This window comes from Sphaerodactylus townsendi, linkage group LG02, assembly GCF_021028975.2.
Source record: "Sphaerodactylus townsendi isolate TG3544 linkage group LG02, MPM_Stown_v2.3, whole genome shotgun sequence".
NCBI lineage: Eukaryota > Metazoa > Chordata > Lepidosauria > Squamata > Sphaerodactylidae > Sphaerodactylus > Sphaerodactylus townsendi.
Window position 1 is genome coordinate 156,188,508 of NC_059426.1, and position 25,068 is coordinate 156,213,575.

At 42.5% G+C, this 25,068-nt stretch overlaps 1 long non-coding RNA gene across 1 annotated transcript in view; it reads left to right on the forward strand.

Annotated features, from left to right (window-relative positions):
- Positions 1–20,551: 20,551 nt before the first annotated feature.
- LOC125425777 overlaps positions 20,552–25,068 on the forward strand; it is a 61,381-nt gene continuing 56,864 nt past the window's right edge. The window contains exon 1 of the long non-coding RNA XR_007243447.1: positions 20,552–21,128. This is a non-coding gene — a long non-coding RNA (uncharacterized LOC125425777). The remainder of the gene's footprint in view (positions 21,129–25,068) is intronic.

Sequence of the window (25,068 nt, forward strand, 5' to 3'; positions counted from 1 at the left end):
GATCAAATAGAACCTTACAGATAATTTGAGGTTAAGAAAACACTAGGAGAAAAAAAATCAAGTCTTGATAAACACTTCTTTCTATATGTAAAGAGTTTTTAACATGATAAAACATCAAAACATCACCTCTTCTCTGAAACATTTCCGGATCTATGAATCACCTTCCTTCCTTCCTTCCTTCCTTCCTTCCTTCCTTCCTTCCTTCCTTCCTTCCTTCCTTCCTTCCTTCCTTCCTTCCTTCCTTCCTTCCTTCCTTCCTTCCTTCCTTGTCCAACTTTTACAATGATTTCTGACATGCATGGTTTCTAGGAAGCCAATTAGTGTTTTTAGTCATCTTGAAATTCAGCGTGAAACACTAATGATTCTGAAGGCCTTGGGAAAAAAGCAGACTTCGGTGTGGGGATATCAATCTATCAATTAGTGCTTATACCCATCTTCAGGGTGAGGGCTAGTTAGTTAATAAAAAAGAAATTTGCTTACTGTATTTCTTCCAACATCCTTTTTTGGTGGATGAAATAACCTTCAATGCTTTTGAAGGAGCAAGTGGCATATGGGTCTGTGTATTGAGCTGGCTAGGGCTGCAAGTATTCGCCTATGATAGGCTTCTCAAGCTTCAAGAAGACTTTTTTGTTTTGCAGAGAAAACGTAGTGTGTACTATTATTATTATTACATCTACATGTCAGAAACTTTCAGTCCCTCCATACTCTGTCCCTCCTTCCCAATGTGATTCCACAAGCATTTCGTGATTTATTTATAGATTCTGGATGCATTTGTCAAGCTTCTGCCATGGGGAAACAATTCTTTTCGCTTTCCTAAGGCTTCAGAATGGGTAAGTTAACATTTTTTCATATAACAAATACCTAGCAGGATATTAAATAAAAGATTAAAAGCATATCAAAGGAGCTTCTGAATCAGCTCACCTTATCATTTGAGCCTCTGGGGCCACATTTGCCATTAGTTGCTATCCGCCTTCCCTCTAATTCCAGGGCAATGCAAAATGAAATGGTTTGATTTCAGGCAGGGTGGATCGGGCTGTGAATAAATCTGTGATTAAGAAACTGAGTGGCCTTTGTGAAAGTCAGGATCAAGGTTGGGCCTGGAATTCTCTTGGAAGGATAGCTGATCATTGCATTATAGAAAGCCTTCCCCTTGGAAGAAATTTCTGCAGCTGGGAGGACTTGCCACCACATCTCACAAAGCCTCCTCTCCCTAGACACCATCAGCCAGTAGTGGTTAAGAGCGGCCGGATTTCTAATCTGGTAATCTGCTTGATTTCCACTCCCCACATGAGTGGCAGACTCTAATTCGGCTCACCGGGCTGTGTTCTACCTCCTTCTCGTGGAAATCCCTCCCGCGACCAGGTGGAGCTTGGGGGCGGTAAGCTTCGGCCAGGCCGCCCCACTGGGCAGTTTGCTGCTGGCCAGTGAGGCTTGAGACTAGCTTAAAACTGGGTGATCACAGAGTCCAGCAGCAAACATGTGCCACCTTGAATCCCAAGGAAGCCAAAAGAAAAGCCTTGTGGTGCACCCAGGTGGCTGCTTTCCCAGTAAGGTATGTCCATGGGATGCTGGGCTTGGGGCAAAGAGGACCATCAAAAGTCTCTGCCCCATGGATCCCATCCTCAAAAGCTGCCATTTTCTCCAGGTAAACTGATCTTTGTCCCTTGGAGGTCAACTGTAATAGCAGAAGATCTCCACCTCACCTGCACCTGGAGATGGACAACTCTTTTCAGCATGGCAGTCTCCAAGACTTCCTGCCAGAGTTGGTAATTCTGGCAGGTACTTGGATAGAGAGTCCCAGAAGCTTGGAGGAACTATAACCTCAGTGAGAACTGGGTGGTGCCCTTCGCCTGATAGTCCACCTTAAGTCTGGAGAAGTGGAGCCTGAAGCTGTGGGACCTTTGGGAAGTGCCATGCAGGCCGCAACAGCTGGGACTGAGAAGTATCCCACTGGAACAACTCCCACCTCCAGGAGAACCCTGGAAACCCCGGCCTGGATTTTGCTCTAAGCAGATAGGGATCATAAACTTTTAATACTAGGTGTTGGTTGATTGGAACCCCAAAGCCCTAAAAAAGTGGAAAATTGCTTTTAGGACAGGGTGCAGAATGAGATGTGGCGTCAAGCAAGTGATTACCAAAACCCTTTGGACAAACTTCGTGCAAAACTCCAAAACCCGCAATTCATCCGCTGGCACAGGCTGGGGAGGATCGACATTTGGAGTACGAAAGGCATTTTGTCACGAACTTGCTTTTAACTTGGAAAGTTCCTCTTCGGCTGTTACCCTGCAACATTTATCAAACTCACAGAAGTCATTTGAGAAGAAAAACCGGAGTGGAAGTTTTCAGACCAAATTTCTGAGATTTCTGATCGGCCGCGCGATGCGTCTGTAGGACAAGGCTACTAAAAGTGATTTGGTGTGACATTCCCGGCGTGCTACAAAAGACAGAATCAAGGAGCCTTTTCATTAACAATCACCCTCACGCTGTTCAAGCGACTGGAAAGGCTCTGCCTGGTGCTAGGTGCTTCGTCAAAAATGGTCACCTCGTCCCGTGATGCACACAGGCAGACTGACGTGATAATTAGCAAACTCGGCTAGAACACCATGCCGCCATTTTACTTTTCCTACCCCTCGGCTCTAGTGAGAACTGCACAGCCGACACCTGGATTCTTCACTATCTTTACCAACTATCGCCAGCATGATGATCCCTTAATACAGAGGTGGTTAGGTAGTTTTTTTTTTTTATAGAGCAGTATGTATTTGACTGAACTGAACAAAGGATGCATTCCATGGTACTCTTCTGAAAGTGGCCTTTGGTCAGCTTTTTTAAAAATCAAGATTCTCTCACCAGGGATGTAAGAAATAAGGTGTTTTACCCCCTTTTCCCATACATTGGAAGCCTTCTACATTTTGTTGCTGGGGTTTCTTCCTTTTTTATTCTATTTTATCATCATTTTTATGTCACTTTGGGCCATGCATATGTTACACCCTCAGTGTGGTAGTGTTAAGAGTGAGGGTGGATTCTATTCTGTGTGAACTGGGTTTGATTCCCCTGCCTCTGTAAGAGTGACAAGGACTCTCATTGGTGAAGCAGATTTGTTGCCCTACATTCCTGCTGGGTAACCTTGGGCTAGCCACAGTTCTCTCAGAACTCTCTCAGCCTCACCTACCGCACAAGATGTCAGTTATGAGGAGAGGAGGGGGGGGAAGTTGAATCTTTGTAAGCCACTTTGAGTCTCCTCCTTTACTCAAGCAGGAGTGGCGGAGCAGCAGTGGCTGCAGAGGGAAGGGCAGCAGGTGCACTCTGATCTGGAGGGAATCGGTTTTGATTCCCAGCATTGCTGCTTGAGTTGTGGGAGGCTTATCTGGGAATTGTGATTACCTGTGCACTCCCACACAAGCCAGCTGGGTGACCTTGGCTAGTCACAGCTTCTCGAGCACCCTCAGCTCCCACCCACCTCCTACAGGGTGGGCTTGTTAGAGGGGAAGGGCAAGGAGATTGTAAGCCCTTTGAGTCTCCTATAGGAGAGAAAGGGGATTACAAATCCAAACTCCTCCCTCCTTTTCCCTTTCCCTTTTCCCTCTTTCCTTTCTCCTTTTCCCTTTTCCCTTTCCCTTTCTCCCTTCCTTCCTTCCCTTTGGTTTTGCTTTTGCTTTTGTTTCTTTGCTTTCGTTTCTGCCTTCTTTGCTTTGCTTTCTTCCTTTTCCTTTTCCCTTCCTTCCTCTTTCTCCCTTCTCCTTTTCCTTTTCCCCTTTTCCCTTTTCCTTTTCCCTTTTCCTTTCTTCCTTTTCCCCTTTTCCTTTCCTCTTCCTTTTTTCTTTCTCTTCTTTTCCTTTTCCTTTTCTTTTTCTTTTTTTCTTTTTTTCTTTTTTTTTCTTTTCTTCTTCTTCTTCTTCTTCTTCTCTTCTTCTTCTTCTTCTTCTTCTTCTTCTTCTTCTTTCTTCTCTTCTTCTTTTCTTCTTCTTCTCTTTGAGAGAAATGCATAAACATAAACTACTCCTCCTTCCTCTTCCCCCTTCTTCTGGAACTCCATAATAGCAAACCCAGCTGTAGAAATTGAAAAAATCAAAGAGGCTGTCGAGCTGCCTTCTGTTGTCATTATGAAGGTTCAATCAGGGAGATCTCAATCTCACCAAGTTTGTATATCTCATTCCAAAATCCTGAAGTGGGTCTATCAATGCATCCAGTACTGGACATGATCCTGCTACATGCTCAATTCTCCTAACTAAAATCGATGTGATACATGGCCTGATCTTATGTATACTCAGAAGAAAAATTATTCCTTTATTTACATCCACAGGGTTTGTATTCTGCCAATCTGTAACCTCCTTCTGTGGGTTCTGTGGGGCAGAACCTGGAATGAGTTGCAAAGAACCAAATTTAAACAACAAAATGGTTTACTTTTCTTTACAATTAACACTTTTAAAACATCAACATTTAACGTTACAATTCAAGGTCCTGTTCAGGTTGCATTTCAAGTCCTTCTATTTACAGTCTACTGATATTGCCAAGTCCAAATCTTCTTTGCAAGTTGGCTGGCTCCTGAAGACTCCAAGGGCTTGATGAACAGGTTGCAACATGATGAAGGTCTCCAGGAGAACTCTCACCCATTACAACCACAAAAGAAACCCTTAACAAGGTGTTAAGGGCTTATAGAAATCAAGGTCCGAGTCTGGTAGCCTTGTTCTTCTGCAAAAGAGCTCTTTCAGCCTCTCTGCTGCTCCGAGTCTCCACCCCTTACTGGGTCAACCCATTCTGGGCCAACCCATTCTGGGCATGGGGGTTACAGTAGCACATAATTCAAACTTGTTGAAGCATAGTTGTATCACTTTTTCTGTCCTCTATCATCCATTTTTAAAGTATACTCAGAACACCTAAGAAAACATTAAGAGTAATATTTCAACCAACACCCAATGACCATTAGATCAGAGGAGGGAAAGGGAACCAACCAACAGATCTTATAAATATTGTATAACATTGATGCATTTCAGATCTCCTTTCTGTACATTATTAACTAATTTTTCCTAAAAAGAGCTGGATTGTCATAATGGTCCAGTTAAGAAGGCCATTTTTGTCGCTACTATGGAAGTGCAAGAAAACATTCTTTTAAAAGATTAATGAAAATGAAACCATCACATTCTGGGATTATTTAAACATCTCTCATTCTATGAATATTTGAAACCTTGAGCTATTATTATTTTAAAAGATTCCAAGAATGAATGAAGAAGATATACTGCGTGAATGGAAGGTACTTGAAATAAAACATTTAACAAATGATTGGAGAGGGATTGTTATTGCATACTAATTGTCTGTATATTTAACAACTTGGAAGTGTGAAGACCCAGAGGACAACGCTTGGGGTTAGATCGTGCTCCCTGGGCTTGAACTCTTTCAGACTTCTCAAAGCCCTGAAGAGGTCTCAGGCCATGAGTAAGTGTAAAGCGCTGGCAAGTCCCAGCTGACTGTAACAAACGGAGACCATTCAATAGAATCTTCTTGAAATACAGAAAGATCTTTATTAAAAATGGCACGATTCAGTCAGAGTGCTTGCGAGAACTGATTAGCAAAACCACAGACAGACTTCAAGAGAACTTTTGCCTGGCCCACTCAGACCTTTCACACGCCGAGCCAGGCCAGTCTGGGAAAGGTGCCAAGCAGAGACAAGATAAACAACAGGTGGTAGCACTAACCGTTAGCATTCCATTCCCCTCTCTGCACTGACTTATGGTGACCCCAGCAAGGAGCTTTCAAAGCAAGTGAGAAGCAGAGGTGGTTTTCCATTCCCTTCCTCTGCAGAGCCTTTCCTTCAAAGTGCCAACCCTGCTTAGCTTCTGAGATTTGACAAGATCAGGGTATGCCATGTTGCCTCCCCTCCCCTCCCCTCCCCTCCCCTCAGGGCATGCCCGTGATCAGAACTCAGATTGATTTAAAGCTAAAGTTATATCACATGATTAAATCAATCTTCACTGATTTAAACATTCAGAGATTAGAACTGCAAACATTAGCTCATAAATGCAGACAGTAGTTGTGAAGAACAAGGTAATAATTTTGATGACACAGAAGATTTAACCTGGATCATACCAGTAATCCATCTGGTTCAGTGTCTTGTTCACACAGTGGTCAATCAGTTGCTCTGGAATGCCAACAGACAAGACACAGAGACCAAGGCCTTCCTCTGATGTTGCCTCCTGGCACTTGTATTCAGAGTTCTATTGCCTCTGAATATGGAGCTTCCCTGTATTCACCCTGGCTACTAGCCATTGATAATAACACTGTCCTCCATGAAGCCTTCTAGAATTGCCAGCCCTTTGATGGAAACTGACAGAAGCCTGGGGGGACACAGACAGACAAAAATAGCACCTTGCAATACCACAAAGTCACTTCTGACTACCCAGAAGTGATGTCTCTACATTGCACAACACTCTTGGGATTTCCCAATCTCTATGGCACAAATAGTGGAGATTAAGGAACTTCCTGAGATGGTTACATCACTTCTGTGTACTCACTCCTTCCCATACTTGTTTGAACAGCAGCAGGTACTGTAGGCTGGTGGTGGGAGGTTGCCTGTCAAAGTGAACAGCTTGGTGACTATAAATCTATCTGATCCCCTTGTGGCCATCACTATGTCCATTGGCAGAGAATAATACAATGTAATGACTCATTCCTTTCATGTATTTAGAATTTATTGCCCATCAATATCACTGGATGTTTTCAAGTTATTATGGGAGAAGGAGAAATGCCATCCAATCTAGTTTCTTCACTACGTGCATAATTTTACAAACCTTTTAGCAGAAGGGCTGGTTTCCTTCTTTTCTTTTTTGTTTTGAACACATGGAACTGCATCACGTTGGCTCAGACCATTCTATTAAATCACTTCATCTCATGCAAATCTGTTTACCTTGACTGACAGCAGTTTACAAATGTTTCAGACAGAGGAAGAGCTTTCGTATTACCTGAACCTTCCATTGGAAAAGCCAGCGATTGAACCTGGGTTTATCTGAATGCAAAACAGATGCTCCAACACCGAGCGATGATATTTCCCCAAATAGTCTGCTGGCAGAACACCGCAACTGGGGAGGAACAGATCCCTCCAAGCAAGTCTTTTATTGTTCCGAAATTTCAGGCTGCTGCATTCCACTTTGCTGCATCCCTTAATTCCATTTCCATTGGAAGAATCGCTAAAATGAATTCCGGAGCTGGAGCATCCACAATATGCCAGACTTTTTTTAGTTCATTGCTGCCCTCCCCATCCTCTTTGCATTTTGGACCTGCGTGCACGCACCAATATCATAAAGCAATGATGTTATTGTTAGGCATGCTTGTGTCACAGTTATGTTTTTGCAAGGAGTTTTATATGTACATTCAGCTTCAATGGGCTAGTAAAAAACCCATGCAAAAAAGAACCTTGGTATAATCTAGGTACAAGCAGAAAGGTTGTTTTTTTGCATTATTTTTTGACAATGTGCACATACTCATTGGTGATGGAGGGCAAGGGGAGCTGCCGGTGATCTGAAGGAATTGACAGCTGTGGCAAATTGCATGCGTAATGCTCTGTGCAAAATCCAGAAGTCGCAAATGGAACAGTGGAGGATTCCTAATGCATCAGTTCCACTTTGGCAGCACAACAAACAGAGTCATCCTAAACAGAGTTACAGCCTTCTGAGAGCATTGACTTCAATGGACTTCGAAGGGTATAACTCTGCCTGGGATGGCACCATAAGTCGCTTGAAACTCCACACTCCGGGGGCAAATTTGGATGTGGACCATTGTGGAAGTGTGGCTTATAGAGATGCCAGGTACAGGTTGGAAAATTCCCAGAGATTTGGGGCGGTGGAAACTTGGGAGGGGCCTCAGAGGAGTTAATACCATAGAGTCCACCCTCCAAAGCAACCACTTTCTTCAAAGGGACTCACCTCTGTAGTCTGGAGGTTCATTGTAATTCTGGGAGAAAAGCAGGCTCCACCTGGAGGGTGTGGCAACAATATAAATCTGTACCCAACCACTAGCAACCATGGGTAATTTTATCCACAATGTAAAATACACGATTTCATAAACAAGGAGGATGGCAACCCTAAATGCTATCTATAAATGTCTCTCTCAATGTGGCCTGCATGGCTACTTCTCCCCCAACATCACTTTGTTACTTTACTTCTATTCTTCCACCTCCTGGTCATCTTGAGGGCTTATGCCTCTGCCCTCCCCAGAAGTGGTCGTAATAACACAAGAAAGGGAGACAGAGCCTGGAGAACGTGGAGTTTGGGCAGGAACAGGAGCTTGGAAGTCCACCGTCTAAAGCTGCCATTTTCTCAGTCGTAGTTCTGGGACATCTCCAGGACCCACATGAAGGCTAGCAACCCATGGTGTCTTGGATGAACAGACAGCAGTGGTGAAGAGCAGGAGAAGTAATATTTGTTCTCCTTACTGGAAAATCATGGAGAGGACAGGTGAGCCAAACAGAGAGCAGTTCACACACTACAGAGAACAATGGTTGGGCTTGGAAATAGTGTCCTCTTGTGGGTTTCTCTCAGTTCCTGCACATATAGAGAAGAGGCTTCAGTTTCCTCATGTTGTTTTCCTAACCACAGATGATTACCTAGCACACCAGGGGTGAAGGGGCACCAACCAGCCCATCCACTTCCACTGGCCACCTACCTGTAGTAGGTACAAGGCTGGGTGGTGGCTCCTTGCCTGCTTGCAGGAACCATCATGTCCCATTTCTCTATCTATTAATTAATGAAGAGGGCATGCTTCTTGCCTCCCTTAGCCCTGGCAGGGTGGGGAGGAGGGCAGGCGTCCTTCTTTGGCGATCTTCCATGCAATGAGAAAGCATGTGGCAGTTTCTTGTCTTCCTTTGCCCAGCTAGGAGGGCTGGCACCATCTGCCTTTGATGGGGCGATGTCTTGGGCACCCTAGGCTAGGATATCCAAACTACTTCATCTGACCCGGCTTGACCAGCTACAGTCCTGGGGATGCACTATTTGGCCAACTGGCTAAGCCTGCATATTTTGGATTTCTCTGGCAGATCAAATAGAACCTTACAGATAATTTGAGGTTAAGAAAACACTAGGAGAAAAAAAATCAAGTCTTGATAAACACTTCTTTCTATATGTAAAGAGTTTTTAACATGATAAAACATCAAAACATCACCTCTTCTCTGAAACATTTCCGGATCTATGAATCACCTTCCTTCCTTCCTTCCTTCCTTCCTTCCTTCCTTCCTTCCTTCCTTCCTTCCTTCCTTCCTTCCTTCCTTCCTTCCTTCCTTCCTTCCTTCCTTCCTTCCTTGTCCAACTTTTACAATGATTTCTGACATGCATGGTTTCTAGGAAGCCAATTAGTGTTTTTAGTCATCTTGAAATTCAGCGTGAAACACTAATGATTCTGAAGGCCTTGGGAAAAAAGCAGACTTCGGTGTGGGGATATCAATCTATCAATTAGTGCTTATACCCATCTTCAGGGTAGGCCAGTTAGCTAATAAAAAGAAATTTGCTTACTGCATATTTCTTTCCAACATCCTTTTTTGGTGGATGAACAACCTTCACGTTTTTGATGAGTGCAGCATATGGGTCTGTGTATTGAGCTGGGCTAGGCATAATATTTGCTGCAAGATTTGTCAGATGGATAGGAGGGTTTCCTTTGTCTTTCCAAGAAGACTTTTGTTTTTGCAGAGAAAACGTGTGTGCAAATTATTATTATTATTACATTCATGTCAGAAACTTTGGGGTCCCCCCCCTCCATACTCTGTCCCTCTTCCCATCGTATCTAATAAGTATTCTTTTGTGATTTATTTATAGATTCTGGATGCATTTGTCGTTTCGGCTATGGGGAAACAATTCTTTCGCTTTCCTAAGGCTTCGAGAAATGGGTAAGTTAACATTTTTTCATATAATGAATACGAGCAGGATATTAAATAAAAGATTAAAAGCATATCAAAGGAGCTTCTTCTGGGAATCAGCTCAATTTGTCATTTGAGCCTCTGGGGCCACATTTGCCATTAGTTGCTATCCGTTGCCTCCTCACTCCTCCAGGGCAATGCAAATGAAATGGATGCCGATTCAAATGAACAAAGGCAAGATCGTGGTGCCAGGACGCCAGGATTAAGAAACTGAGTGGCCTTTGTGAAAGTCAGGATCAGACGCCCTTGGAAGAAATGGCAGCTTTGGAGGGCAGACTTTGCTGCATCACATCCTCACAAAGCTCCCTCCCCTCCCTAGACACCATCAGCCAGTGTGATGTAGTGGTTAAGAGCGGTCGACTCTAATCTGGAGAACCCGGTTTGATTTCCCACTCCCCCACATGAGTGGCAGACTCTAATCTGGTCAACTGGGTTTGTGTTCCTACTCCTTCTCGTGAAACCTCCTGGGTGACCAGGTGGAGCTTGGGGGCGGGTGGGAGCCAACAGTCAGCCCCAATGCTAAGTTTGCTGCTGGCCTCAGTGAGGCTTGAGACCAGCTTTAAACTGCAGACTTCCAGCTGAGTCCAGCAGCAAACGGGCTGTGCTGCTCTGAACTCCACAGCTGGGGGGTGCAGTGCTTAGGGTGCACCCAGGTGCTGCTTCAGTAAGGTATGTCCATGGGGATGCTGGGGTTTGGGGTAAAGAGGGACCTCATCATGGTCTCATTCCATGGATCCCATCCTCAAAAGCTGCCATTTTCTCCAGGTAAACTGATCTTTGTCCCTTGGAGGTCAACTGTAATAGCAGAAGATCTCCACTCACCAACTTGGAGATGGGCAACTCTTTCACTTGCAAATCTCCAAGAATTTCCCAAGCCAGAGTTGGTAATTCTGGCAGGTAATTGGATAGAGAGTCCCAGAAGCTTGGAGGAACTATAACCTCAGTGAGAACTGGGGGGTGGGAAAGGTTCCTTCTCAGGCCTGATAGTCCACCTTAAGTCTGGAGAAAGGATACAGGAGCCTGAAGCTGTGACCTTGGGAAGGGCCATGCAGGTCAACAGCTGACTGAGAAGCATCCCACTGAGTTCAACCCCACCTCCAGGAGAACCTGGAAACCCTAAATGGGATTTGCTCCTAAGCAGATAGGATCATAACCTTTAATACTAGTGCTGGTTGATTGGAACCCCAAAGCCCTAAAGTGGAGTACTGTTTAGGACAGGGTGCAGAATGAGATGTGTATGTCATAAGTGATTACCAAAACCCTTTGGACAAACTGTGCAAAAAAAAAAAAAACCTCCAAAAACCCACCATCCGTTGGCACAGGCTGGGGAGGATCTGGACATTTGGAGTACGAGCGATTTGTCACTTGAACTTGCTTTAACTTTGGAAAGTTCCCCTTTCGACAGGCTGTTACCATGCAACATTTATGAAACTCGGAGAAGTCATTTGAGAAGAAAAACCGGAGTGGAAGTTTTCAGACCAAATTTCTGAGATTTCTGATCGGCCGCGCGATGCGTCTGTAGGACAAGGCTACTAAAAGTGATTTGGTGTGACATTCCCGGCGTGCTACAAAAGACAGAATCAAGGAGCCTTTTCATTAACAATCACCCTCACGCTGTTCAAGCGACTGGAAAGGCTCTGCCTGGTGCTAGGTGCTTCGTCAAAAATGGTCACCTTCTCGGTCCCAGTGATGCACACAGGCAGACCACGTATAATTAGCAAACTGGCTAGGAACACCATGCCGCCATTTTGCCTCTTTCCTACCCCCGTTCTAGTGAGAACTGCACAGCGACACCTGGATTCTTCACTATCTTTACCAACTATCGTCAGCATGATATCCTAATACAGAGGTGGTTAGGGGGTAGTTTTCTTTTTTTTTATAGAGCAGTATAGATGACTGAACTGAACAAAGGATGCATTCCATTATAATTTTCTGAAAGTGGCTCTTGGGTCATTTTTTAAAAATCAAGGATCTCTACTAGGGATGTATAAATATGTTTTACCCCCTTTTCCCATACATTGGAAGCCTTCTACATTTTGTTGCTGGGGTTTCTTCCTTTTTTATTCTATTTTATCATCATTTTTATGTCACTTTGGGCCATGCATATGTTACACCAGTGTGGTGTAGTGGTTAAGAGTAGGTGGATTCTATTCTGGGGAACTGGGTTTGATTCCCCGTGCCTCTGTAAGAGTGACAGACTCTTATCTGGTGAAGCAGATTTGTTGCCCTACATTCCTGCTGGGTAACCTTGGGCTAGCCACAGTTCTCTCAGAACTCTCTCAGCCTCACCTACCGCACAAGATGTCAGTTATGAGGAGAGGAGGGGGAAGGAATCTGTAAGCCACTTTGAGTCTCCTTACTCAAGCAGTGAGTGGCGGGAGCAGCAGTGGCGTAGTGGCTAAGAGCAGGTGCACTCTGATCTGGAGGAACCGGTTTTGATTCCCAGCATTGCTGCTTGAGTTGTGGAGGCTTATCTGGGGAATTCAGATTAGCCTGTGCACTCCCACACAAGCCAGCTGGGTGACCTTGGGCTAGTCACAGCTTCTCGGAGCACCCTCAGCCCCACCCACCTCACAGGGTGTTTGTTGTGAGGGGGGAAGGGCAAGGAGATTGTAAGCTCCTTTGAGTCTCCTATAGGAGAGAAAGGGGGGATATAAATCCAAACTCCTCCTCCTTTTTCCTTTTCCTTTTCCTTTTCCTTTTCCTTTTCCTTTTCCTTTTCCTTTTCCTTTTCCTTTTCCTTTTCCTTTTCCTTTTGCTTTTGCTTTTGCTTTTGCTTTTGCTTTTCCTTTTCCTTTTCCTTTTCCTTTTCCTTTTCCTTTTCCTTTTCCTTTTCCTTTTCCTTTTCCTTTTCCTTTTCCTTTTCCTTTTCCTTTTCCTTTTCCTTTTCCTTTTCCTTTTCCTTTTCCTTTTCCTTTTCCTTTTTCTTTTTCTTTTTCTTTTTCTTTTTCTTTTTCTTTTTCTTTTTCTTTTTCTTTTTCTTTTTCTTTTTCTTCTTCTTCTTCTTCTTCTTCTTCTTCTTCTTCTTCTTCTTCTTCTTCTTCTTCTTCTTCTTCTTCTTCTTCTTCTTCTTCTTCTTCTTCTTCTTGGAGAGAAAGGTGGGGTATAAATACAAACTACTCCTCCTTCCTCTTTCCCCCCTCTTCTTCTGAACTCCATAATAGCAAACCCAGCTGTAGAAATTGAAAAAAAAATCAAAGAGGCTGTCGAGCTGCCTTCTGCCGTCACAGAGGAAGGTTCAATCACAGATCTCACCCTACCAATTTTGTATATCTCATTCCAAAATCCTGAAGTGGGTCTATCAATGCATCCAGTACTGGACATGATCCTGCTACATGCTCAATTCTCCTAACTAAAATCGATGTGATACATGGCCTGATCTTATGTATACTCAGAAGAAAAATTATTCCTTTATTTACATCCACAGGGTTTGTATTCTGCCAATCATGCACAGGACCTCGGCCTCTAGCCTTTGGTTGGACCTTGCCTGACCATATCATACCATAATAGCAAATCACCTTTGCACTAAATTGAACAGCATGTCTCAGGATTTTCTGGACCCTATTGCTGTGTCTGAGATGGTATTTCACACTCAAAAATATAAAGCTCTCTTGCTTCGTTGCATGCATCACGGCAACAAAAGCCACATGCCTTTAGTTTTCAGATCTCACAGATTTAACATCTGGTTTGAGCTGTCCTTCTTATTCTTATTATACATTCATAATACTCATGCTTCTCCCCCCTTTCTTCGGGGCATGAAATTAGAGAAAAATTCAAAAGAGAAGACAAGCGCTAATAAAGAATCACATCTGTTCAAGGTATTTGAATGGGGCTTAAGCTGATATGATGGAAGCAAAAATCGAGTCCCGGAGGCTTATTATTTGCAGGAAAGGGCTGGAAACTTCCCATGAGTAGGCAGAAATGGAAATTAAAAGATTGTTTCTCTAATTAGAAAGAGAGTTTTTAAATTCCTTAGATATGCTTGTTACTGATCTGACTGGAATAATACAAGAATAGGGAAGGTAGGAGGAGAACCACTGTAACAAAGGTCGATTCCCCACGGGGAAATTCTATCTAGATCAAACCAAGTTTGTAAAGAAACCGCACCTTTTAATTGGGGTTTCAACCTCCCCTCCACAGCATGTATTCAGTGAAAACATGTAGGCCTGTCTTGGATCCCAGAAATGTATGAGTCCCCACCACCACACAATCTCCTTTGCGGGTCTCTCCTGATTGGCTGGCAGGCCGTGTTGGAGCGGGACGTTTTTGGGGCAGGAACCTGAAATTCACTCGTTTGCAAGGATAAACGTTTAAACATTTAGGTGTTTAAATGGGTTTTTGCTCATTTGCAAAGATAAATGTTTAAGCGTTTAGGCATTTAAGCGGGTTTTTGCTCATTTGGAAGGGTGAACAGTTAATTGTGTAAGCAGTTTTTCATTATGCTAACCAAAACCTGGAAGAGGCTGCACACGCATCGCTCAGCGCCCGCCAAGAGCTGATTGGTTGCTAGACTTGCGTCATGCTCCATGGCGGGAATTTTAAACATGGATTGGACCCCTGTTCCTCCCCACTAAACTAGATCGAAAGCATGCTAAGGAGAAAAGTAGTACATGCAAGCAGGCTCTGCCAGGACACTGGATAAGGGGGAGAATGAGCACCAGAAGCAGGATGAATCCCTGTTCATTGCTTAAGCAGTGGGGAGCTCTTCCTGAAACCTGGTTATTTCACGTGAGTATAACGTGATTAATTGACCGTGGGGAATCAACCAAAGTGCCTCTCAACCCATTCCCCGGAGTGTGGTCTATGGTATCAAAAATGGCTGAGAGATCAAGGAGAATCAACAGGGTAGTATTCCCCCTGTGTCTCTCCCAATAAAGGTCACACTAGGGCATAGGTGTCAAACTCGTGGCCCTCCAGATGTTATGGACTACAGTTCCCATTTTCCCCTGCCAGCATCATGCTGGCAGGGGATGATGGGAACTGTAGTCCATAACATCTGGAGGGCCGCAAATTTGACACCTGTGCACTAGGGCATTCTACTGTTGACCTAAGAGTGGCAGTTCTCAAACAAAGATGCTTCAAGAAGAGATTACAATATGAGGTGACTGAATTTGAGTTCTAATCAAGCTGATTGCAATATTCATTATTTCTGCAACCTGAGTTCCTTCTTTGCTACACTCCTCCCACCCTCTGATTGGAATATAAGGGATCAGAGATCTTCATTTCAGCTGACCTCTGACAAAGGGAACTTTGACTCTTGAAAGCTCATATCCTGACAATCTTTAGATTTCTAAGGTGCTACTGGACTCAGGTTGAGCAGTTCAGTAGTGAAGTGATGATTTGTCAAAGAATCATCTGCCACATCTGCAGGCAAAATACACCGGCAGCAGTGGCATAGTGGTTAAGAGCAGGTGCATTCTAATCTGGAGGAACCGGGTTTGATTCCCCACTCTGCTGCCTGAGCTGTGGAGGCTTATCTGGGGAATTCAGATTAGCCCGTGCACTCCCACACACACCAGCTGGGTGACCTTGGGCTAGTCACAGCTATTCGGAGCTCTCTCAGCCCCACCCACCTCACAGGTGTTTGTTGTGAGGGGGGAAGGGCAAGGAGATTGTAAGCTCCTTTGAGTCTCCTACAGGAGAGAAAGGGGGGATATAAATCCAAATTCTTCTTTTCCTCTTCTTCTTCTTTGGATATCCACCTGTATCATCTGCTCCACAGCCTATGAATACTTATAAAAACCACTCTTTCTGAGGAGGAATATGCTGGTTTAGTGTGACATATGTGGCCTTTTTTACATCTTGTGGCAGAGTTTGAGAATTTCTGGCTTAGAGGAGATAAATACGTCCAGTGTAGCAAAAAGGCAGCTGGGTGGCTTGCATTCTTCAATATGCCCTTGACACATTTTTATTTATGAAATTTGCTGATATATCTGAAACATCTTACATCTGGGACTTGAAGGGGAAACAAATCGATAACTAAGCATGTCTATATCTGCCACTAGTGAAAAGAGAAACAACAGAACTGAGGCCTTGTGGAGGTCAAACCCCGTTATATATCTAAAATACAAAAAAAATAGTATTTAATGAGATCATGAGCAGGAAGTTTTTAGGCAGAAGAGATTAAAATATACAAATAATTTTGCAGTTTAAGAAACAGATGTTTATTCCATACTCAAAATAAGAAGAAAACATTAACAGAAGACAGTTTTTCTGTTTCTTGAGTTTTGTACAAATCTCTCTGGGATCTTACTTTCTCATACCCTTTCTCCAAGCAGCTCAAGGTTGTAAATATGGCTTTCTGTTCCTTTTAGTATCAACAAGCCTGCGAGGTAGGTCCGGCTTAAACAGAATGACTGGTCCATCAGTGACTTGCCTGGCTGAATTAAGAACTTTTGCTTTTAAAGGTTTTTTTTACTAGAAAACTTTTAAAAACCCTGACAGACAGACAGACAGACAGACAGACAGACAGACAGACAGACAGACAGACAGACAGACAGACAAGTCTGTGTTGCAAACAAGCTTGAAACTTAAGCATCACTGGGTAAAATATCTCTAGATATACACACAGAGATAGGTGTGTATATATTTAGAAGCCCCAATACTCAGCAAAGAGGTATAATTGATTTTCAACTAATTTTTGAACCTAGACTGTCAACAGCATTTTCCCTGCAGAATAAGCAGTATTTGAGAAAATGCAAAAAAGTCAGATTTACAGAACAATCCTAAGAAGAGTTACCTCCCTCTGAGTCTACTCAATGGGTTTGGAAGGGTATCATTGTTCTACTAGTGCCGGGAACCAAGGGATGTCTCTGCCTGAATTTATAGTGCTATGCATTACTCTATAAAAATATGCAAGTGCCTTGCCAAATGCAAAGGGTGCTTAAAGATATTAGGTAAATTAGTGAGTGCCATAGCCTCGAAGCAACAGACAGTTGCTGTCTCATTCCTCCTTCACATTTTTAAAAAGAAAGATAAGCCTGAAGCTACTTGTATACAACCTTTACAATTTCATGGCAGTATGTAAATTTCGAGCTTTAAGCCAGACATTCCATCAATCTAATTTATTTAAACAAATCTTTCGCTGCATCTAACCAATCCCTGTTTGAGATTTCAATATTTTGTAAAAAACCTCTGCTGGTGTTTCTTTCCTATTGATTTACTCGTTGTTCAAGGACGAAAATCAACTCTTGGTGAAACTCTCTCTGAATCAATCCTTGCAGCATTCAGGGAACACTTTATGTGAGATACCACACTCCTTTGTGGAAACAAAGTTTACAACAACTTTCAATTGACTGAGCATTATCTGAACTGTGGATCTGGGAAATCTCTCAAAGGAATTTTGTTAGACTTATTAAAAATCTTACATGGGCTTGCCAGGTTCATCCCAGGTTTTCTCTAAGTTGGCTCCCTCAAACTGACTTGGACTTTCAATTTAGGCAACATCATACAAAATTTGTGATGCCCAAATATCCCCAAGAAATTTTCATTTTTTTTTTAATTTATTGAATAGATAACAAACGTTTATAAACAAATTCATTTTACAAATCCATTTCCTAGCATCAGTTATAACATACCAAAGAGTACATATGGGTGGAGTCCATCTTGGAATGTGGAGTTCCAATACACTAAAAAGATTCATTCACTCCAAAATTTGACATACTTTGAGCATGTACATAATATGTTAATTTGACCATTTCCATTTTTAACAAATCAAACCTCTTGTGATTCCTTCAAAAATGTTCAGAATTTTGCTCAAGGAGGAGCCTCCAATAGTGTTGCCAAATCTAGGTTAGGACATTCCTGGAGAGTTTAGAGGCAGAGTCCGGGGAGGGGGGCGTGTAATGCCATAAAGTCTACCCTTCAAAACATCCATTTTCTCTGAGGGGAATGCAGGGCCGGAGTGAGGGAGAACTGCAACCAGGGCATGAGTGCGCCCCATGCCCCCACCATGCCCCCGGAACACCCCTGCCATACTCCGCACTGACTCACGCCTGGTGCACCACGCCCCCCACGCCCCCTTGGCACTATGCCACTGGGGGGTTGGACTTCTGTAGTTTGAAGATCAGTAGTAATTCAGGAGATCTCCAAGCCCACCTAGAAGTTGGCAACCATAATTTAAATTTGTGTCGAGTTTTGATTTTGGCAACTCTAAATCCTGACTCTTCCTATGGGTAGATGTTAAGTCTCTGTCATAATCCTAAACCTGAAGTTAGGGAGACTGCAAACTTCAAAACAGGTTTTCTGTCATGAACCAGCCTCAAACCTAGCAGCTAGTTTCCCTGAAGCTCTATATTTCCTAGGCGCCCAAAGCTTGGACAGCGCCTAGGAAATATAGAGCTACAGAGAAACTAGCTGCTAGGTTTGAGGCTGGTTCATGACAGAAAACCTCTTGAAAAATCAAGGAAAAACAGGCACCAATTGCTGTCCAGGAGCCAGAGCTCTACAAAGAACATATAAAGCCCTACACAGAGAGGGAGAGTGTTCACTTTCTGAAGAGGAGCAGTCATGAGGCTGATTTGGAGCAAGGCAGGAGATGATCTTTCAGCCCACTGTGAAAGCGAGGCTGGCCTACTAGCATCAGTAGGGACTAAATAAATGAATCCTATTAGGGAGCTTCATTTTTTTTAATGGTCTTCTTTGTGAATTTCCCCCTGTGTTAATTCTGCCCCATTTTTGTAACTTTTCTCCTATGGCTTACTGTAATATTTCTTTAATAAACCGTTCCTTGTTCACTCTGCCCGGGCTCTTCATGCTAAAATTCAGCCATAAATCACAGCGCCCCCTGAGTAAAGAGGAAGTTGTTTGCGGGGGCAGGGAGGCTGTCGGGGCCCTCTTCAGTTAAGCCCGAAATCCAGAATACTGGCAGTCAGTCAGGGCTTTTGCCTGTTCTAGGGCTGAAGGAAGCAGGAGGAAAGGAGGCGGTGTGTGTATATATATAGGGGTGGGGGGACGGCTCAGAAGGAAAAGGCCCCACCTCTTTCAGCAACAGTGATGTAGCCAGTGAAGTCTGTAGATCTCACCATCCAGGAAAATCTGCCTTATTCTACATAGCCACTCACCCAGTCAAGAATCTGGGAACCTGTAGTTATATGTGGTGCTAGAGTTCACAATAAAAAAAAAGAGATTCCTAATAGCTGTCACAAATCTACCGCTCCTAAGGTTCCTTGGGGAGAGCTGAGACAGGTTGTAGATTGGTTTAAATCTATGTTGTAGATTTGATCATTAGAAGGCGCATTAAAGGCATGTCTATACCACTCTCTCTGCGTTTGTGTGTGTGTAAGCAAGGGAGAGAGAGTGAGAAAGAGAGAGAGAGAGAGAGTTGCACATTTGAACTCTACCGGTTGTGTTGTGCTAGTCTACAGCCTTTGGTCGTCTCTGCCTGCCCGGGAAGCTGTGCACAATAAGAGATCTACATTGTTGACAATGGAATAAATAGAGATGAATGGATTCCCACTGTTGTATTCCCTTATTGGTCTGAAATTTTGTTCTGACCCACAATCAATTCCTCTTTCCTCTGAATTCCAGTTTAGCTAGGAGCCTTTCTAAAAGTGCTTATTGGAGTACGTGTATCTTTTTTTGCTGCTTGGGATCCTTCTGTTCTTTTCTATCTCCCCTCCCCTTACATCAATGAATGCACACGCATTACAACAGCAGCCTTGAATTGATTGTGTGCATAACTCCATTGAGATCCTTTTTGTGCTGAGGTTTTACTGACCCACATGCACGCCCCGTGAATCTGTAAAACACACAAGCAGAATCTGCACACAACCATATGGGCAATGTAGAGGAGGAAAATGGTTTGAATGGATAGAAGAAACTAAGTGACGTAGCGCACCCTGCCTATCCAGTTCTGTGTACAATATTTTGAGTGTGAAAAAAACAGAACGAATCCACGGAGGATTCTGAATTGATTCCCTGTTTGGAGGCAGCACTAAATGAGTTGGAATTCCCAAATCTGTGAAGCAATAGATGATAAGGATTTCTGTTCTCTTGGAAAAACATTAGTTAAGATGGGATTCTCTAGTAGTGCCTCACGGTTCTTGTTTTTAAAGAAATATCTTCGAGTGTCCCTTCTTCTTCTGCTTCCTGCTGTGATGGAGTGGCTGTAACAGGAGATCCAGACAGCTCCTATTTTGCCAATTAATGGGGGCGAGGGGGGTGAGATTGCCTTCAAGGGTCATCTATTTTCTGGAGAGCCGCACCAACTTCTGCCAGAAAATCTGACCATCTTTGACCAGGGAGTCAACCATGTAAGGGCACTTTAACCTCATTTGACCTTTCAGAACCATAACATGAGGAGAATGCCTTTGGTCAGTGGCCCAAACATTTCTGCAAATCAGCAGCCAGGCAATTATTTTGGAGGCTGTGCACTTACCCGACCCTTTCCCAGAGAAGTCAGGAAAGACACATCTAGCGGCTTAATTTCATTGACATTATAACACTGTCATTGTAGCACTGAAAAAAAAATCAGGAAAATAAATACACAGGCTGTATAACTTTGCCAGAAGAGCTTGTCTGATCCGACAGATTTTTACTCCATGAGACAGGCTTTTGCTGTGTTTGTGCAGTATTTTTTCCCTGTTTAATCTCCCCCCGAGGAGTATTAATTCAAAGTAATCACAAGATGCCCAACCCTTCCTGCTGCTACTTGCTTCTCCTTATTTTTTCTCCAACCGACGAACCATTTGTATCTTGCTTGGCTCGTTTGGGTTTATTTTGAACCCAGGGGCTGTCTCTGAAACAGACAGAAAAGAATTGAAAGCCATTTGATTGGGGGAAATACATGTGAGAGGGTGTTTCGGTGCTGGGGAGTTCAGTTTCCTTTGCTGCCTTCCTTCAGTACCAGGCAGGCAGAGCAGAGTGCTGTATAAATAGCCAAGCCTGTATGTAACATCCAGTTTGAAGGATCCAAGCATCCTAGAAGGAAGCACACGGAAAGAAAACCGTCCAGCCGCTTTGCAAACTGAGAATGATGTATATTTCAGACTTTGTCTCTTGAGCAATCCGAGGTGGGGTGGGGTGGGGGGAGCTTGGATGGATTACAATAATACTTCAGCAAGACTGCTGACATCTGTAAAGGACTGTCATCTACAGAGAAGGATAAGAACAGGAGACAATGTCATTATTTCCACAGAAGCTAAAAATTGAGGGGCTGATTTCTTGAGAAGAGAGAGACCTGAAAATGTTGATGGCTTAAACTTTTTAAAAAATTCTTCTGTATGATGAACGGGTGAGTGTTAAGAAGACTATTGGGGGGGAAGGGTGTATGGTGCTGATTTAAGCTGTGCGCTACCTGAATGCCTTAATTGTACTTTAAAGGGTTTTTTTTGTCAGAATTATCCATTGTTTTACGTTAACATCTCTTTGCTTTTGCTGTGTCGTGTCCTTAGAGACAACTACACAGAGATGTTGCAAAATTGGATGCCACTGGACATGACTGGTTGGACATGTTAATCATTTAAGAATGACATATTAGAGCGCAGTTACTTGTGAGTAAGTCCCCTGGAACTCAGTGGGACTTGTTCCCAAGTATACCTGCAGAGATTTGGAATGTCCAGTCCTAAAATGATTTCCACTTAATATTTGCTATACATCGCCAAGATCTCGCTTCACTTCTGATTGTTACACTAGTTGGAATTCATATTTTGAATGCTGCTGAGGTGAATGGAGTCTCTGGGTCAGCTTAAAGTTTCTTAATGGCTTTACAATTAATGTGTGTCTTATGTTTTCAACTTGATCTATTGCATGGGTATAGGTTTTGCTAACACTTCCTGGCAAAATGCAAATAGTATCTTCTTTTCTAAAAATTTAGACTGTTGACACCCAAAAGATGAACTGTGCATGACTTTATGAGAAAGATGCTCAGTGTTTTTTTTTTTAAAGCAGCCTCTGTGGATCTGGGTTACCTTTTCATCATTTCAGAAGGCGTATGTTTTAAAGAAATTGTAAAATACAGATATTTTGAAATTGTCTTCAGAGGAATGGCTTGGCTGCTAAGGAAGAGGCAACAGAAATATTAATTTTGTATTTATTTAAAAAGGCAGACAACACTTTTTTCTGGACAGCAATTAGTTTCAGTGCTGACTTACATTTTAGACACACAGCATGAACATGAGCATGGTAAGCAGAAGTAAAAATATATAAATATAACTTAGGAACGGCTGCATGTTTAATTATTCTCCCTTCTTTTGCTGCATATTAATTTCGCACTAGTTCATGGATCGGTTCACGCTAACTCGTGATTTCTACAGGAAAGGTGGTGAGATGATAGAATAGAAAGAATGCAGCTTGCAAATATTTAGACTGATGGTAAAGTATAGGGACAACAACGAAACAAGGGTCTATAAGCCAAGTGAATCATATATCTATGTGTGTGTCTGAGCAGGTGTCACAACAGGAAAAGACATCTATATTGCATTTTCTTTTTCAATAAAGAAAACAGTTCTCTGTGGTTAGGGCAGAGAATGGGTTTGTTTGGGCTTCACTACTGTGATAATAAAGATCACTTTGACAACTGATCCAGTGAACAAATTAAGCCAGAATGTTAGAACTGAACATCTTTAGTGCTATTGAAGTTTTCAGATTGAGGTTACACCTTACCCTCACGTACCTTGAAGTGAATTGTAGCTGTGCATTTGGAACTCACAAGTGAGTGTGTCTATAGGATCATACAGCCTTGCGGTGTGGTCTTCATCAGCATTTCTTAGAATTGTCTGATTGTGTTCAGTGGACTTACTCAGTAGTAATTGCCTTTCAAATCAGTTATCAGTGGACTGGAATGTGATTTTTCAAAATAGAAATAAAAATAGATCATTAGATGTCAGGGTAGAAAATGAAATTTAGAAAGTTATTTTCACCAAAGCGTCCTGGAATATACGTCCATATGAATTCTGTTCTCTTGTTGAACTGTTATTTTAGAGTGTTCCCAGATGCTTTGGTGACAATAACATTCTAAATTTCATTTCCACCCTGATATCTTAATTTTGACCCAAAGCACTTTTGAAGCCTAAACAAGTTATTCAATACTACAAGATTAAACTGGACAGAAAGCAGTTATCCAAGCTATTAATCTTAAAGTCTCAGCTTTTGCAATTCACAGTTTTAATTTTTGGGTTGTAATATTCCAAATATATCATTGCATTTTATTTTTCTAGAGGCTAATTTAGTGTATGGAACTTCAATCAATTTAATTTAATCAGTTCAAAAATCTGCAATTTACCATGCACAAAAATGGCACTTTAAATCACTTTCCTGATTATATATATTAAGCAAATAACTGTTATTAATGCATACCCAAAGCTTAACAAACTTTATTAATACTAATTGAGTAGATGACTGTCTCATCCCTCAGTAACCTGATTTTTTTTTCTTTGCCATTTGGATTTATAAAACAAAAACAATATGCATATTTGTTCAGAAGCTACAATAATTAATTTGCTGACATTTCTGGATAGTTTTTCTTCTCAAAGTGTAAATCTGTTTGCGTGTACAAGGATTTCGGATGAATAACTCTTGTGAGTCAGAGAATTCACACACCACATGTCCTGTTTTATCACATAGCTGTACAGAAAGATTATGATTTTTGTGATGATCTTCAACAGCAAACAGAAAATGGGCAAATATATTGCCGCATCATTTTGAGAGATGATTTGATTTTTTAAAGCATTGGTATGGACATTCTGCAAACCCTCCATAACATTGATGCACATTGATCCTTTCACATATTTTTTGTTTGTTCGTTGGTTACAAATCTGGAGAAAATATGATGTGACTATAGATGATAAAATTTGGCCCAGCAAAACATGCCTGATTTGGGTTCTCTTGCATCGTTATCCTTTTCACAGCTCTCCATACCTGTGGAGGCTATCAGTGGTGGAAGGGGCCAGTAGGCACCTCTTGTGCATGAAGCATGAGAAGGAATGGAGAAGGTGTTGGCAGGATCCTGGTTCATCTATTTTTATTTTGAAAGCCAATGGACATTTCAGTATAGACTGCTGGGTTGAGAGAATGTGTTGTCTTCCTGTGACTTGCTGTGTAAATCCAAGAGGAGAGTCCCAGCAAGCTCTGAAACAAATTTCTTCATGGGTGGTTGCTGCATGACGGCTGCATCCCAACCATCATCCCAACCCAAGGATTGCACACCTCTCCATTCATAAGCTACATTTGCCAGCTCCTGCACATCACCCCAGAACTGCGCCAGTGTGGCAAGAGATCCACTTTCCTTGCCCACCTGGTGCATTCAGGGATGCCATGACTTTTTCCACAGACATGTTTGATAGTGGCACTTTTATATATTGTTTGATAGTGGCGCTTTTGCTGTTATATAATAATAGTAATAGACCTTTAATGGGCATTAATAAAAACAAACAAAATTGAAAGCAAAGAATCAGTTCAGGGATCTGAAATATAGCATATCGACCTATTAGGACCTCTCCCAAGAAATCTGCAACCGTCTCCAATATCATGGATGAACTATTATTTAACAGACAGCAAGCCCAAAGATTAGGGGTGGAATGCCTTAGTAGAGGAGGGATAGTGGCACTTAGTGTGTTTGAAGGTATTGATCAAATGGGAACTAGTCACCCTGTCTGCTTGGTTCATGCTGAACAGCTGTGAAGCCCGCTAAACAACTTTGCGTTGTTTTCCCCCCTGCATAACTGCACATGCACAAAGATACTGCTGTTTCAGACTGACCAGCAGTCATTAGTGTTGCAAGAGACTACATAGACAAATCTTGAAGGGTGGGAACTTATTGAAACGCAGCATTAATTTTATGACGGAGCTGTATCAAAATAAAACACAAGTCCAGTGGTACCTTCAAGACCAACAATATTCATTCCATCACATTCGTTACAGCATGAATGCTACTACTTTTGAAGGTGACATTGGATTCCTGTTTTATATGATTCGTGACTGATTTAATTGAAACAACTGCCTACTGAGGGGAGCAATGTTGCTTCTAGGATTGGGGTGAGAAAGTATATTCACAAAAAGGTCACTGCACTGTATTGCATGGGCAGGAAGGCTTTAAACTTGAGCCAAAAGGATAGGTAAGGTATAAACATTTAAATAAATAAATAGATAGATAGATAGATAGATAGATAGATAGATAGATAGATAGATAGATAGATAGATAGATAGATAGATAGATAGATAGATAGATAGATAGA